We start from the raw sequence: 14,351 nt of genomic DNA on the forward strand, positions 1-14,351 counted from the left end.
TGCTAATTTTGTGAGATAGGAATTTTGGGTTTTCATGAGCTGTATGCCAAAATCATCCGTATTAAGACAATAAAAGACCTGGAATATTTCAGTTAGTGTGCAATGAATCTAAAATATATGAATGTTAAATTTTCATCATTACATTATAGAAAATAATGAACTTTATCACAATATGCTAAATTTTTGAGAAGGACCTGTAGAACAACATCGCCAGCATGTCAGAACAGTTCTCCAGAGGCTTTTTGAGAATCATCTCTTTGTTAATGCCGAAAGGTGCGAATTCAGTGTCACATCTGTGTCTTTTTTGGGTTTTATTTTTGAGACAGGCAGGTACAGAACTGATCCCGAGAAAACCAAGGCAGTGGCAGAGTGGCCTACTCCAACTGACCGCAGGCAACTTCAAAGGTTCTTGGGATTTGCAAATTTTTATAGGAGGTTTATAAGGAACTACTGTCAGGTCACTGCACCTCTCACTCAACTCACCTCCTCTCTGAAAACGTTCCATTGGACTCCTGAGGCAGAAAGGGCATTTGGTGAGTTAAATAATCTATTTTCTTCAGCACCCATATTGACCCATCCTGATCCATGTGCCTATTTTTCTCGTCGCTTGTCTCCAGCAGAGCAAAATTATGATATGGGCAACCGTGAACTTTTAGCCATCAAGTTGGCGCTTGAGGAATTGCGGCATTGGTTAGAGGGTACTGAAGTCCCTTTTCTCATTTGGACTGATCACAAGAACCTCTCCTACATTCAAAATGCTAAGAGACTTAACCCCAGACAAGCCCGTTGGTCTCTGTTTTTTGCTCGTTTTCATTTTTCTATCTCCTACAGACCCGGTTCCAAGAACATTAAGCCTGACCTCTCTCGCCAGTTCTCTCATTCTGACCAACTCAAGACTGAAGCTTCCATCTTACCGGATTCTTGTATTGTGGGCGCCCTCACCTGGGCCATTGAAAAGGACATCAGGGAGGCACAGAGGTCCGAACCTGACCCAGGTACTGGCCCAGTGGGCAAGCTGTTTGTTCCCAACTCTGTCGTCAATAAAGTTCTGGATTGGGCGCACAACAATAAACTGACTTGTCATCCTGGGGTGACTCGTATGATCACATTTACCAAAAGATATTTCTGGTGGCCGACTATGAACCTCAACATTAAAGATTTTGTTGCAGCTTGTCCCACATGTGCTCGAAACAAGAACACTAATCAACTCCCTGCTGGTCTTCTTCAACCTCTGCCCACCCCTAGCTGCCCCAGGTCCCACATTTCCGTTGATTTCATCACTGGTCTCCCGCCATCTGACGGTAACACAGTCATCCTTACTGTTGTTGACAGATTCTCTAAAACAGCTCATTTTGTTCCTTTACCCAAGCTTCCGTCTGCATTGGAGACTGCCCAACTCTTGGTTCTCCACATTTTCCGCATCCATGGCATACCTTTGGACATTGTTTCTGACCGATGCCCGCAGTTCATCTCGCAAGTTTGGAAGGAGTTTTGCAAAGCTCTTGGTGCCTCCGTAAGTCTTTCGTCTGGATACCACCCCCAATCTAATGGACAGACAGAAAGATGCAACCAGGAACTTGAAGTCGCCTTGAGGTGCGTAATAAATGACAACCCCACTTCTTGGTGCAAACATCTCACATGGATCGAATATGCTCACAACACACATACTTCCTCTGCTACTGGTTTGTCCCCCTTTGAGGCTTCACTGGGATATCTACCTCCGCTGTTTCCCAGTGTTGAATCTGACATCCTGGTCCCCTCTGTTCAGCATTATGTTTCCAGGTGTCGTAGGATCTGGCAACAGACCAGGAGGACCCTCCTACGCACTGTGGAACAAAATAAGAGGTTCGTTACCGTCACCGTTCTGCTGCACCTGTCTACCGCGTCAATCAGAGAGTCTGGCTTTCCACCAGGAATATTAAATTAAAAGATACTCCTAGAAAGTTGGCCCCCCGTTTCATTCGCCCTTTTCTCATCGAGACGATCATCAACCCATCTGCGGTGAGACTCAAATTACTATCTTCCATGCACATTCACCCTACTTTCCATGTTTCCCAGATCAAGCCAGTCTCGGAAAGCCCCCTGAGTCCTCCCACCAAGCTCCCTCCCCCTGCTCAACTCATTGATGACCACCCTGCATATACGGTCAATCGTATCCTGGATGTTCGGCGTAGGGGGCGTGGTTTTCAATATCTTGTGGATTGGGCAGGATATGGACCTGAAGAGAGAACCTGGGTTCCCCGTTCTCACATCCTGGACCCTGCTCTCATCACGTCCTTTTACAAACGCCATCCTGAAAAACGTTCTGGATTGCCTGGAGGCAATTGTTGAGGGGAGGGTACTGTAGGATCTCTGCTCCTCCCCTTCTGGTTGGTTCTGGCAGCTCATTGTCTGCAGCTGCAACGCATTCTCCTAATGAGCTCATGGGCTTCTTAAGGTAGCTGCTGATACAGACCTTTGCTGGAACATAACCTCAGTTATGTGGACTCCTGTCTGCCTGCCTATCCGTCTGCCTGCCTGCCTGTCTGCCTGTCGACCAGCCTATCTGCCTACCTGCCTGCCAACATCTGGTAATACTCCCTCCTAAGGACTGCACTGTAAATATTCTCATCACCAGTACTCTCTCTCTCCTTGGATTCCTGGTTTTACCTCCTCCTCCTCTGGCTTCTGGACAACTCCAACTCAAGATTCCTTAAACAAAGTCTACAGTAGAAATAAACCTCATTTACCGTCTTATCCTGTGTGCTGAGTCTGTTTCATCCTCTGGTTTTGTTCTACTTCAACTATTTAAGCAACTCATGATAAATGTAAAATCATCATACATCATTTCCTTGGATACACTTGTTTATATTTCTGCAAAAGATAAGACAGTTAATATGTAGCTCCACACAGGCCGCTCCAGTCTCTCAGTCCGAGAATATAAGAATATGCTTGTTTCACTCTCCACTGCTTCAACTGTGTATTTTAATAATTGTTGTATGGATTACACATAAGAATATTTATTGTAACTTTTATGGATTTAACTATGAGCAGTTAATGGATTACATGGAAAGATCTCACTTTATTTTGACAATACACAAGTGACTCTACAGGGAACATAATGTGATATCAGTCCAAGTATGCATGGTGTGGTTCTCGGACTCTTGCTCCAGTGTGTGGCACTGGTTTGGGTGATAAAACATATTGCTGGTATTCCCCCACTTTGTCTGAATTTGCAGTGCACGCTATTTTGTTTTTTTGTCCAACTTTAAATAGCCAAAATACCTCCACACAACTAAACAGCTCGGACCCTACTTGTCAATGATGTCATTCGCCAGGTCTTACATCTTTCCGTCTAACCCTAACCCAACTAAACTGCTTGGACCCTACTTGTCAACGATGTCATTCAATTCAATTCATTTCAATTCAATTCAAAAATACTTTATTAATCCCAAAGGGAAATTAAATGTTGTTGTAGCTCATTATGAAGGTTTCTTCAAAGAGCCGTTGTAGATGCTGATTGCTGTGGGCAGGAAGGATCTCCTGTAGCGCTCCGTCTTACAGCAGATCTGAAGAAGCCTCTGACTGAAGACACTCTGTTGTTGTAGGACAGTCTCATGAAGAGGATGCTCAGGGTCCTCCATAATGTTCTTCATTTTATGAAGAATCCGTCTTTCCACAATGATCTCCAGAGGTTCCAGAGGACTCCCCTGAACAGAACCAGCCTTCTTTATCACCTTGTTGAACTTTTTTAAGTCCCTGGCTCTTATGCTGCTTCCCCAGCAGATGATGGCAGAATATATCACACTCTCCACAACAGACTTATAGAAGATATGCAGCATCTTGCTGCAAACACCAAAGGACCTAAGCTTCCTCAAGAAGTACAGTCTGCTCTGTCCCTTCTTGTAGATGGCTTCACAGTTGCATTTCCACTCTAGTCTGTTGTCCAGGTGAACACCGAGGTATTTATACTCCTCCACCACCTCCACTTCTTCTCCCATGATGGAAATAGTTTTTGACTTATTCCTGTTTCTCTTAAAATCTACAATCATCTCCTTTGTTTTAGTCACGTTCAAAATGAGATGATTGTTTCCACACCATGCCACAAAGCGGTCCACCACCTTCCTGTACTCAGCTTCTTGTCCATCTCTGATCCACCCCATGACTGCAGAATCATCCGAGTATTTATGCAGATGACAGGAGTCTGTCTTGTACTGGAAGTCTGAGGTGTACAGAGTGAAAAGGAATGGTGAGAGTACAGTCCCCTGTGGTGCTCCTGTGCTGCTGACTACCTGGTTAGACTCATAACCCTTCAGTCTCACAAACTGTGGTCTGTTTGTCAGGTAGTCTTTGATCCAAGAGATTGTTGAGGCCTCCACCTGAGTTGTCTGGAGTTTCTGACAAAGCAAATCAGGTTGGATTGTATTCAATGCACTGAAGAAATCACAGAACATAATCCTCACAGTGCTGCTGGCTTTGTCCAGATGACAGTGGGTTTGTTGGAGCAGGTGTATGATGGCATCTTCAACTCCAACTCCACAGCGATAAGCAAACTGAAGGGGGTCCTGATGCTTTACTGTTTGCTTACTCAGGTGGGCCAACAGGAGTCTCTCTAGGACCTTCATGATGTGGGATGTCAGGGCAACAGGTCTATAGTCATTGAGGACTGATGGGTAAGTTTTCTTTGGTACCGGAACAAGACAGGAGGTCTTCCACAACACCGGAACCTTCTTCTGGGCCAGGCTAAGGTCTCCCTCTCTGAAGGCTCTTTTTTTCTTGTTAAGCAGGTCCTTCAGGTCACTGGTGATCCAAGGCTTGTTATTGGGGAAGCATCTCACGGTTCTGGTGGGGATGATGTTATCCACACAGAAGTTTATATAGTCGGTTACACACTCAGTCATGGCATTGATGTTTCCATGTGACCGGCACAATGCGTCCCAGTCTGTAGCCTCAAAGCAACCTTGCAGAGCTTCTTCAGCTTCCTGTGACCATTTTCTCACATTCCTCTTTATTACAGGTTGCCTCTGAACAAGGGGCTTATATTTTGAACAGAGAAAAACAAGATTGTGATCTGATTTGCCTAGAGGAGGTCTTGCTGTACAGATGTATGAGTCATTGACATTTGCATAAAACAAATCCAATGTTTTGTTTTCTCTGGTAGAGCAGCTGACACTCTGTTGAAACGTTGGAAGTGTAGCAGAGAGTGAAGCATGGTTAAAATCACCAGAAATTGCCACAAAAGCATTTGGGTTTTGTGTCTGTAGCTTAGCAACAACTGAGCTGATGGCATCACATGCAGTGTTGGCAACAGCGGAAGGTGGAACGTAAACTGTTGCCAAACTAACACTGGTGAACTCTCTGGGTAAATAATATGGACGAAAACTTAATGCCAACAGTTCAATATCTGGACTGCGGAGATGACACTTCACAGTTACATGTCCTGGATTACACCATCTGTTGTTCACAAGTACTGCCAGTCCACCTCCTTTACATTTGCCGCTCCTCTTTAAATCTCTGTCTGCTCGTATGGTTAAAAAGCCCGGCAGAGAGGCAGAGAGAAGCTGGAGTCGGGGATATGATCCTGCAGCCATGTCTCAGTAAAACACATAATACTGCATGCCCGGTACTCTGGCTGGGTCCTTTGTTGGGCTTGGAGTTCATCCAACTTGTTTCCCAACGATCTCACATTGCCCATCATAATTGACGGAAGAGATGGTTTGAACTTCCTCCTTCTCTCTCTTCTCTTAGCTCCTGCTCTGCATCCACGGCATCTCCTTTTCAACTCATCAGGGATTTGGGGTTGTAGTTGAAGTATTATTTGAGCTATTGAGATATTAATCAGCTGCTCCCGGTTGTAAGAAACAACCCCGCTGCCATGGCAATGCATCATAACAAATGTCCAAAAATAGAAAGTATTAGGAATAAACCTCAAAGCTGCACAGCATCTGACACCGGAAAGGACAGTCGTTCAAAAAAAAAAAAAAAAATCAACTGTATCCACCACAAGAGGAATAGTTCCCAAACAAGAATAAATCAGAATCAAAAGTAACAGAGCTACTCCAACCTGCTGCCACCTCGAGCGGCGCTTTTCTAGAATTTTCATTCTACATTTGCCAGGTCTTACATCATTCCTTCTTTCAGGGAACACATTTTTTTCTCTTTTTACAGTGATGTCTTAACTGTTACCTGAAGCGAGAAGCTACAGCTGCACAAACACCAGCCATTAGTGCGTTGGCTGCTACTGTGCTATCTGCATTAACGTAGCTTTGCGTAACTATTCCAGCCACACAACTGGTCCAGCACAAAGCAACTCTTTTATCATTGGCTATTCATCTTGTCTGTATATTCAAGGTCTATATCAAACCTTTCTCATATGTCTCTCGAGAAAAGATTATATCGAGATATATATTGCTTGATTGTTGTATTGTAATATTGATCGTTTTATCACCCAGCTGTAATTGAAAGGGTGGTTTTTGAACATACAGGGGATGGACAATGAAACTGAAAAACCTGGTTTTAGACCACAATAATTTATTAGTATGGTGTAGGGCCTCCTTTTGCGGCCAATACAGCGTCAATTCATCTTGGGAATGACATACACAAGTCCTGCACAGTGGTCAGAGGGATTTTAAGCCATTCTTCTTGCAGGATAGTGGCCAGTCACTACGTGATACTGGTGGAGGAAAACGTTTCCTGACTCGCTTCTCCAAAACACCCCAAAGTGGCTTAATAATATTTAGATCTGGTGACTGTCCAGGCCATGGGAGATGTTCAACTTTACTTTCATGGTCATCAAACCATTCTTTCACCAGTCTTGCTGTGTGTATTGGTGCATTGTCATCCTGACACATGGCACCGCCTTCAGGATACAATGTTTGAACCATTGGATGCACATGGTCCTCAAGAATGGTTCGGTAGTCCTTGGCAGTGACGTGCCCATCTAGCACAAGTATTGGGCCAAGGGAATGCCATGATATGGCAGCCCAAACCATCACTGATCCACCCCCATGCTTCACTCTGGGCATGCAACAGTGTGGGTGGTACGCTTCTTTGGGGCTTCTCCACACCGTAACTCTCCCAGATGTGGGGAAAACAGTAAAGGTGGACTCATCAGAGAATAATACATGTTTCACATTGTCCACAGCCCAAGATTTGCGGTCCTTGCACCATTGAAACCGACGTTTGGCATTGGCATGAGTGACCAAAGATTTGGCTATAGCAGCCCGGCCGTGTATATTGACCCTGTGGAGCTCCCGACGAACAGCTCTGGTGGAAACAGGAGAGTTGAGGTGCACATTTAATTCTGCCGTGATTTGGGCAGCCGTGGTTTTATGTTTTTTGGATACAATCCGGGTTAGCACCCAGACATCCCTTTCAGACAGCTTCCTCTTGCATCCAGAGTTAATCCTGTTGGATGTGGTTCGTCCTTCTTGGTGGTATGCTGACATTACCCTGGATACCGTGGCTCTTGATACATCACAAAGACTTGCTGTCTTGTGTCACAGATGCGCCAGCAAGACGTGCACCAACAATTTGTCCTCTTTTGAACTCTGGTATGTCACCCATAATGTTGTGTGCATTTCAATATTTTGAGCAACACTGCGCTCTTACCCTGCTAATTGAACCTTCACACTCTGCTCTTACTGGTGCAATGTGCAATCAATGAAGACCGGCTACCAGGCGGGTCCAATTTAGCCATGAAACCTCCCACACTAAAATGACAGGTGTTTCAGTTTCATTGTCCAACCCCTGTAGATCGGCCATAATGCGCCGTCAACGCTTATACATTTTGATCCTTTTATTGATGGTATTTTAAAGTTACATGTTTGATTTTAAATGGATGATAACAAGCTATTAGCTTATCTTCTTAGCTTCAACCACTTTTGGCAATGGTAACATGTGACTTATGACCGCCATTTTAAGTGTATTAAGAATCAGTTACCCAGAAAGTTTCCAATATAGAAAAATTATATTTCCCTAAATGTTATTTTTACTAAAGGTGATAGCTAATAGACTAGAAATGTTTGGTTCTTTTTCAAGATAATTTTTCCTTAAATATTATTTTACTAATTAAAGGCAGTTAAACACCATTGAGATGAGTAACCCCTCCTTGAACTGCCACCTTAAAGTGGTGGAGGGGTTTGAGTGCTCGAATGATTCTAGAGGCTATGTTGCCTAGGGATAAAATGCCACTGGTAGGGTCTCACATGGCAAACAGGCTCTTGGTGACGGGTCAGACAAAGAGCGGTTCAGGCACATGACGTCACCCGGTACGGCGGAGCTGGGGTCCCACCCTGGAGCCAAGCCTGGGGTCAGGAGAGCACCTTGTGACAGGGTTGCTCCTCATTAGACCCCACCGGGCCAAGCCCACATGAGAGATGCGAGGCCATCCCCCAGTGGGCCCACCACCTGCAGGGGGAGCCACGAGGGACCGGTGCAAAGAGGATCGGGCAGCTGACGAAGGTGGAGACTTCAACGACCCAATCGCCGGATGCTTAGGCTGGCTCTAGGGACGTGGAATGTCCCCTCGCTGGGGGGGGAAGGAGCCTGAGCTTGTGCTAGAGGTCGAGAGATATTGACTAAAAATACTCGGGCTCACATCCATGCACAGCATGGGCTCTGAAACCCATCTCCTCGAGAGACGTTGGACTCTCCTCTACTCTGGAGTGGCCCGCAGGGAGAGGCGGCAGGCTGGGGTAGGTTTGCTTGTGGCCCCCTCTAGTTCAGCCGTCTTGGGGTTTACCCTGGTGGATGAGAGGGTCACATCCCTGCGCTTTCGGGTCTGAGACAGGTCTCTGACTGTCATCTCGGCCTGTGGGCCGAGGGGTAGTCCGAAATACCAGGGTTTCTTAGCGTCCCAAGGTGCTGCATAGTGCCCTTCCCGGGGACTCCGTTATTCTGCTGGGGGACTACAATGCCCACGTGAGAAACAACAGTGACACCTGGAGGGGAGTGATTGGTAGGAATGGCCTCCCCAATCTGAATCCGAGTGGTGTTTCATTATTGGACTTCTGTGCTAGTCACGGATTGTCCATAATGAACACCATGTTCAAGCATTAGGGTGTTCATCAGTGCACTTGACACCAAGAAACAGTAGGCAGGAGGTCGATGATCGACTTTGTTGTCTTGTCGTCAGATCTTCGGCCACATGTTTTGGTCACTCGGGTGAAGGGAGGGGCTGAGCTGCCCACTGATCATGACTTGGTGGTGAGTTGGATCTGCTGGAAGAGGAGAAAGCTGGACAGACTTGGCAGGCCCAAGTGCATAGTGAGGGTCTGGTGGGAAGGTCTGGCGGAGCCCTTGACCAGGGATGTATTCAACTCCCACCTCCGGGAGAGCTTTGACCAAATTCCAGGGGATGTTGGAGACATAGAGTCCGAGTAGACCATGTTCTCCGCATCTATTGTTGATACTGCTGCCTGTAGCTGCGGCCGTAAGGTCTGCAGTGCCTGTCGTGGCGGGAATCCCTGAACCCAGTAGTGGACTCTGGCAGTTAGGGATGCTGTCAAGCTGAAGAAGGAGTCCTATTGGCTGTGGTTGGCTTGTGGGACTCCTGAGATGGCTGACAGGTACCGTGAGGCCAAGCGTGCCTAGGCTTGGGCTGTGGCAGAGGCACACCTTTGACGAGTTTGGTGAGGCCATGGAGAAGGACAACCTGTTGGCCTTGAAGTGATTCTGGCATACCATCCAGCACATCAGGAGAGGGAAGCAGTCCTTTGCCACCACTGTTTACAGTGGGGGTGGGGAGCTGTTGACCTCGATTGGGGACATTATCGGGTGGTGAAAGGAGTACTTTGAGTATCTCCTCAATCCTGCCATCACGCATTCCCTGGTGGAAGCAGAGGCTGGGGACTCAGGGTTGGACTCTTTTATCACTCAGGCTGAAGTCACCGAGGTGGTTAAAAAGCTCCACAGTGGCAGGGCTTTGGGGGTGGATGAGATCTGCCCTGAGTACCTCAAATCTCTGGATGTTGTAGGGCTGCCTCTTCAACATTGCAGGATGATGCAGGAGATCGACAGACAGATCAACAAGGCTGCCGCAGTAATGGTGACGCTGCGCCGGTCCGTTGTGGTGAAGTGAGAGCTGAGCCGAAAAGTGAAGCTCTCTATTTACCGGTCGGTCCACGTTCCTACCCTCACCTATGACCATGAACTCTGAGTCATGACCGAAAGAACGAGGTCTTGAATACGAGCGGCTAAAATTAGCTTCCTCCGTGGGGTGGTCGGGCACTCCCTTAGAGATAGGGTGAGGAGCTTGGCCATCTGGGAGGAGCTCGGAGTTGAGCCGCTGCTCCTCCATATTGAGAGGAGCCAGTTGAGGTGGCATATGGGATGCCTCCTGGAGGCCTCCCTCGGGAGGTGTTCCAGGCACATCCCACCTAGAGGAGGCCAAGGTGACGGCCTGGGACATGCTGGAGGGACTATGTCTCTCAGCTGGCCTAGGAACGCCTTGGGCTCCCCCCGTAGGAGCTGGTGGAGGTGTTTGGGGAGAGGGAACTCTGGGTGTCTCTACTGAGTCTGCTGCCCCCCTGACCCAGTCCCAAAGAAAGCAGAAGACGACGAGTACAAGTACAAGATAAGTCATCCTGCAGGTTGTTTTAATCAGCATATCATTCTTTAAAATATTTTATTAACATATTTTATCTGATCTTACATTGTGAATGGTTGTTTGATGCAGCTTTGTGATGTTTTCCTGGCTCTGTGGGCTCTGGGAGCTGGTGGAACTGCACCAAATCACCCTTACCAGGAGGACAGAATTTATGACCCGAAGAGATGTGCTTTCTGTGTCAAATGTTCAACAGCTGTTGGTAAACAAATGTTGCAAGTTTTATGCTCTCTTCCCCCTCAAAGCTACTGTTACATACAGACCACAAATAATACGAATCGTCATAAGTTGCTAAATTTTAGGATTTGTGAAGATTCGTAAGATTTTGTGAATTTTTAATTTTTGTCTAATTTGTGACACCCTATGATTTAGTTGTGGCACAGGTATGATTGATGAAGATACATTTTGAGATTCTGCTTTATTCAAATGGATAAGAATTCAGTACGATTTACAGACATGTATAAAGAATAATGGATGAAAGTTAGGAATTAGTGAGGAATCAATTAACAATATGCTGAATCCATCTAAGAATCAGATATGATTAAATTTGAATGTGTTACTATTCTTGACAATTTGTGGAATTTTCCATCAAGATATAATAAAAAGTGATGAGGGACCAGCAGCAATGAGTGTTATTTGAATGATGACTGTTGATATTTAGATTTTGAAAAGTAAAGTGATTGTTTTCTTCAATAAAATTTAGAAACTACAGTGGTTGTTTTCGAACATAAAATGTAAAGTTAAAACATCTTGAATGTGTTTTAACAAAAAAAGTTATTTTTTGTTTTGATTTTGTTAATGTTTTTTTTTATTTTTGTTTTTCCTTATTTATTTATTTTTTATTTTTTCAAGGGGAGAAGAGAGATTTTGGCAGTTTTAGGGGGTTTAATGGCAATGAGTGTTCAAGATAATGCTTCACAAATCCCCAATTGAGTTGAGGACACGTAGGAAAGCCTACAAATTAATTAGGAATTGGTTATGATACCTAAGAGTGAACTACACATTTGTCAAGAATTAACTGAGTTGTTTTGGGTTAGGGGGTTCGACATCACACATTTGAACAACTTAAAACATTTGCCATGAATTCCATATGGCTGAAGAATTGTGAGAACTGACTAAGAATAAAATATGAATCAGTCATGAACTCAGGAACTTATTACGATTCAACCAAGAATCCTAAAATTTAGCAATTCTGGGTGAGTCATATTGTTCGTGGTCTGTGTGGAATAGGGGTATGAAGTAGTTACCTTGTCTCCTTTTCTGCATTCCTGTAGTTCTACTGGAATGCAATACAACCCTTGAATCTCGCTTCACTGAAGATGTTGGCTGAAAGAACAAGCTTCTCCTCCCAACATACTAAACTTGGCAATACTCATCTGTATATCTCACTCACCGTCCTCTTTCATTACCATCCACTAAAACCCCTGTTTGTGTCCACCTGCGTCTCCTCTCAAAGAGCAACACAGAGATTAATATCAGAATAGGGAACCACCAACCTCTGCAGCATAAACAGGCCCTCAGCACCCCTCTCTGGCATCTCACTAAGTAAAAATCAACTCACCCAACAACTAAGAATAATTTCTTCATTAAATGAACATTGTAAAACACTATGGAAATCCTTTGGAATTCCTAGGAGAACCCCCAGGTTGCATCCATCCACACCTTCACTAGAACTGCAGCACATTTGGACTCAATAAGTTGAAGCATATATGTTCCACAAAAGTTTTAGAGGGCAGGCAGAAATGGCAGTAAGGCAAAGGGTGCCAAAATTTTCCCAAATGTGTTTTTCACCTCATAAAAAGAAAATAAAAGGGAATCTGGTCAAATAAATGTGCTGATTTCCATTGTAGCAGTCCTTCTGCATATGACATAACCTTTGGTTATGACATTTACTCTGTGTATCATCAAATGTAAAGATGCAAACATAACTGGAAGCTAATAGATTAGCGTGCAAGCTAGCAGCCAGCGGACAGTAACCAGCATACTGTAATGTGCAAGCAAATTACATCACCAGAGAAGATGCTAGAAAGACGAGTTATGCCTTGTTAGAAAGGTGAGTGTTTCTAGTTTGTGGGGGTCCTGCAAAGAGAAAGGTGCTTTTTGTACCATTTTGTTCACAGACTTATCAATGCTTGAGGGACCTTTAAATGTCATCGCCTGTGTTTAATTTGCTGTAAAACTAAAAGGTGTTTGACCAAAACTCATTTGGGGAATTGTTTTATGAAGATTAAAGCCTCCTCTTGCGATATATTTAAGACCCCAAAAATGGGGCATGGCCTAGTGGGCCCGCTGTTGGGCTTAACAGGTTAAACAAAAAATAGGTATGATCTAAACAATGTTAAGATATATATTTACTTGAAGGAATTTGTGATAAGTTATAAATTAAACTGTTCATATTGACCTTATAGGGCCTTAATAGATGCCTTTCAAGGAAACCAATTTCAGCATTACCCTTCTGATGTACTCAATAAGTTTTATTGTATTGGACTAGCCAGTTTAAATTTCTCTCTGGTCTTACATGAAATAAATACAAAAGTGCAAAACTGATCAAAATAGCTGGCACCGGAATTCTCTATTACCTCTGTAGTTTCTGGTTCTACCACAGCATGGTGAATGCTTCCCATCTGCCATAACTGATTGGGTGTTAGGTTACCCTCAGTTCTGAAGATGTGTACAGTGTTTGACACATCATGTCATACTTGCATTGTATAGTATTTTTAATCAATGATAAAACTAAAAAGTCCAAAAAGAAAATAGCTGTCGCGATTAAGTGATGGCTATTAAGGCCTAATTTGTCTGTCAAATAAGTCCAAAGTAGTGCATGTCAAAGGTTTTTAAATGTTTACAGAATGTTTTTTGTTTATCCTCAAATGGGATCTGTACTCCAAAGGGTCCTGTAGATGCCTTCATAGAGACAGATTGACATACTGTATGCCAAAATCAGTTTCCAACAGTGTTAAGTCCACCCATTTACTTCCTTTGCCAAAACCTCTAGTATATCTAGATACCAACTATAAGATTATCCATTCTATGAAACAGAAACAGGAGAATCAAAGCAGGTTAATTGCAGTGTCTTAAAGTAATAAAATACAATATGGATATTTTATAATAAAAAAGAAATAGTTAAATACAAGATGTGACTCAACATGTCTTTGACTGTGCACGCTTTTCCCAGCATTGAAACTGGACCTTCCTGTTCCTCTGACGGAGAACCTCAGCTAGGCAATGTAAGCTTTTGCCACCATGATCTGCTCTTTCGCTAAAAAACCTAAATGCCTTTGTTGCATATTGATAAACCTGGTCCAAACCATTTAACTCCAGACCTTTCTAGTTTGTTTGTCTCAACATATCGCTAACTCACCAGCTTTAACAACTATTGACACCATAATCATATCATGAACACATTTTCAGCTCACTGCCATACATCCTGTAGATTCTTACAGATGCACTGCATAACAAATTGCATTTTATTTTGTAATCTTAACAAAATATTCTTTGAAGAAATTACACATAAAATTGTAACAGTATAGGAAAAGCATCTGAAAATGCAAGATGGTGGGTGCCAAAATAAATATCTCTGTCAAGATAATGACACATGGTGGTACCATTTACCCTAATGGGAATCCAAATGTCTCCACTGCTTGCTCGAAGCGGGCAACGGCTGGTAAGGACAAATTCTTGTTTCCTGAAAAAAAGTACATGATCTACAGAAAATGTAAGCAGAATGTACAGTTTTCATTCTCAAACTATCCTGTTAAATGATTTC

Source organism: Girardinichthys multiradiatus, chromosome 21, assembly GCF_021462225.1.
Source record: "Girardinichthys multiradiatus isolate DD_20200921_A chromosome 21, DD_fGirMul_XY1, whole genome shotgun sequence".
In the NCBI taxonomy this organism is placed as follows: domain Eukaryota; kingdom Metazoa; phylum Chordata; class Actinopteri; order Cyprinodontiformes; family Goodeidae; genus Girardinichthys; species Girardinichthys multiradiatus.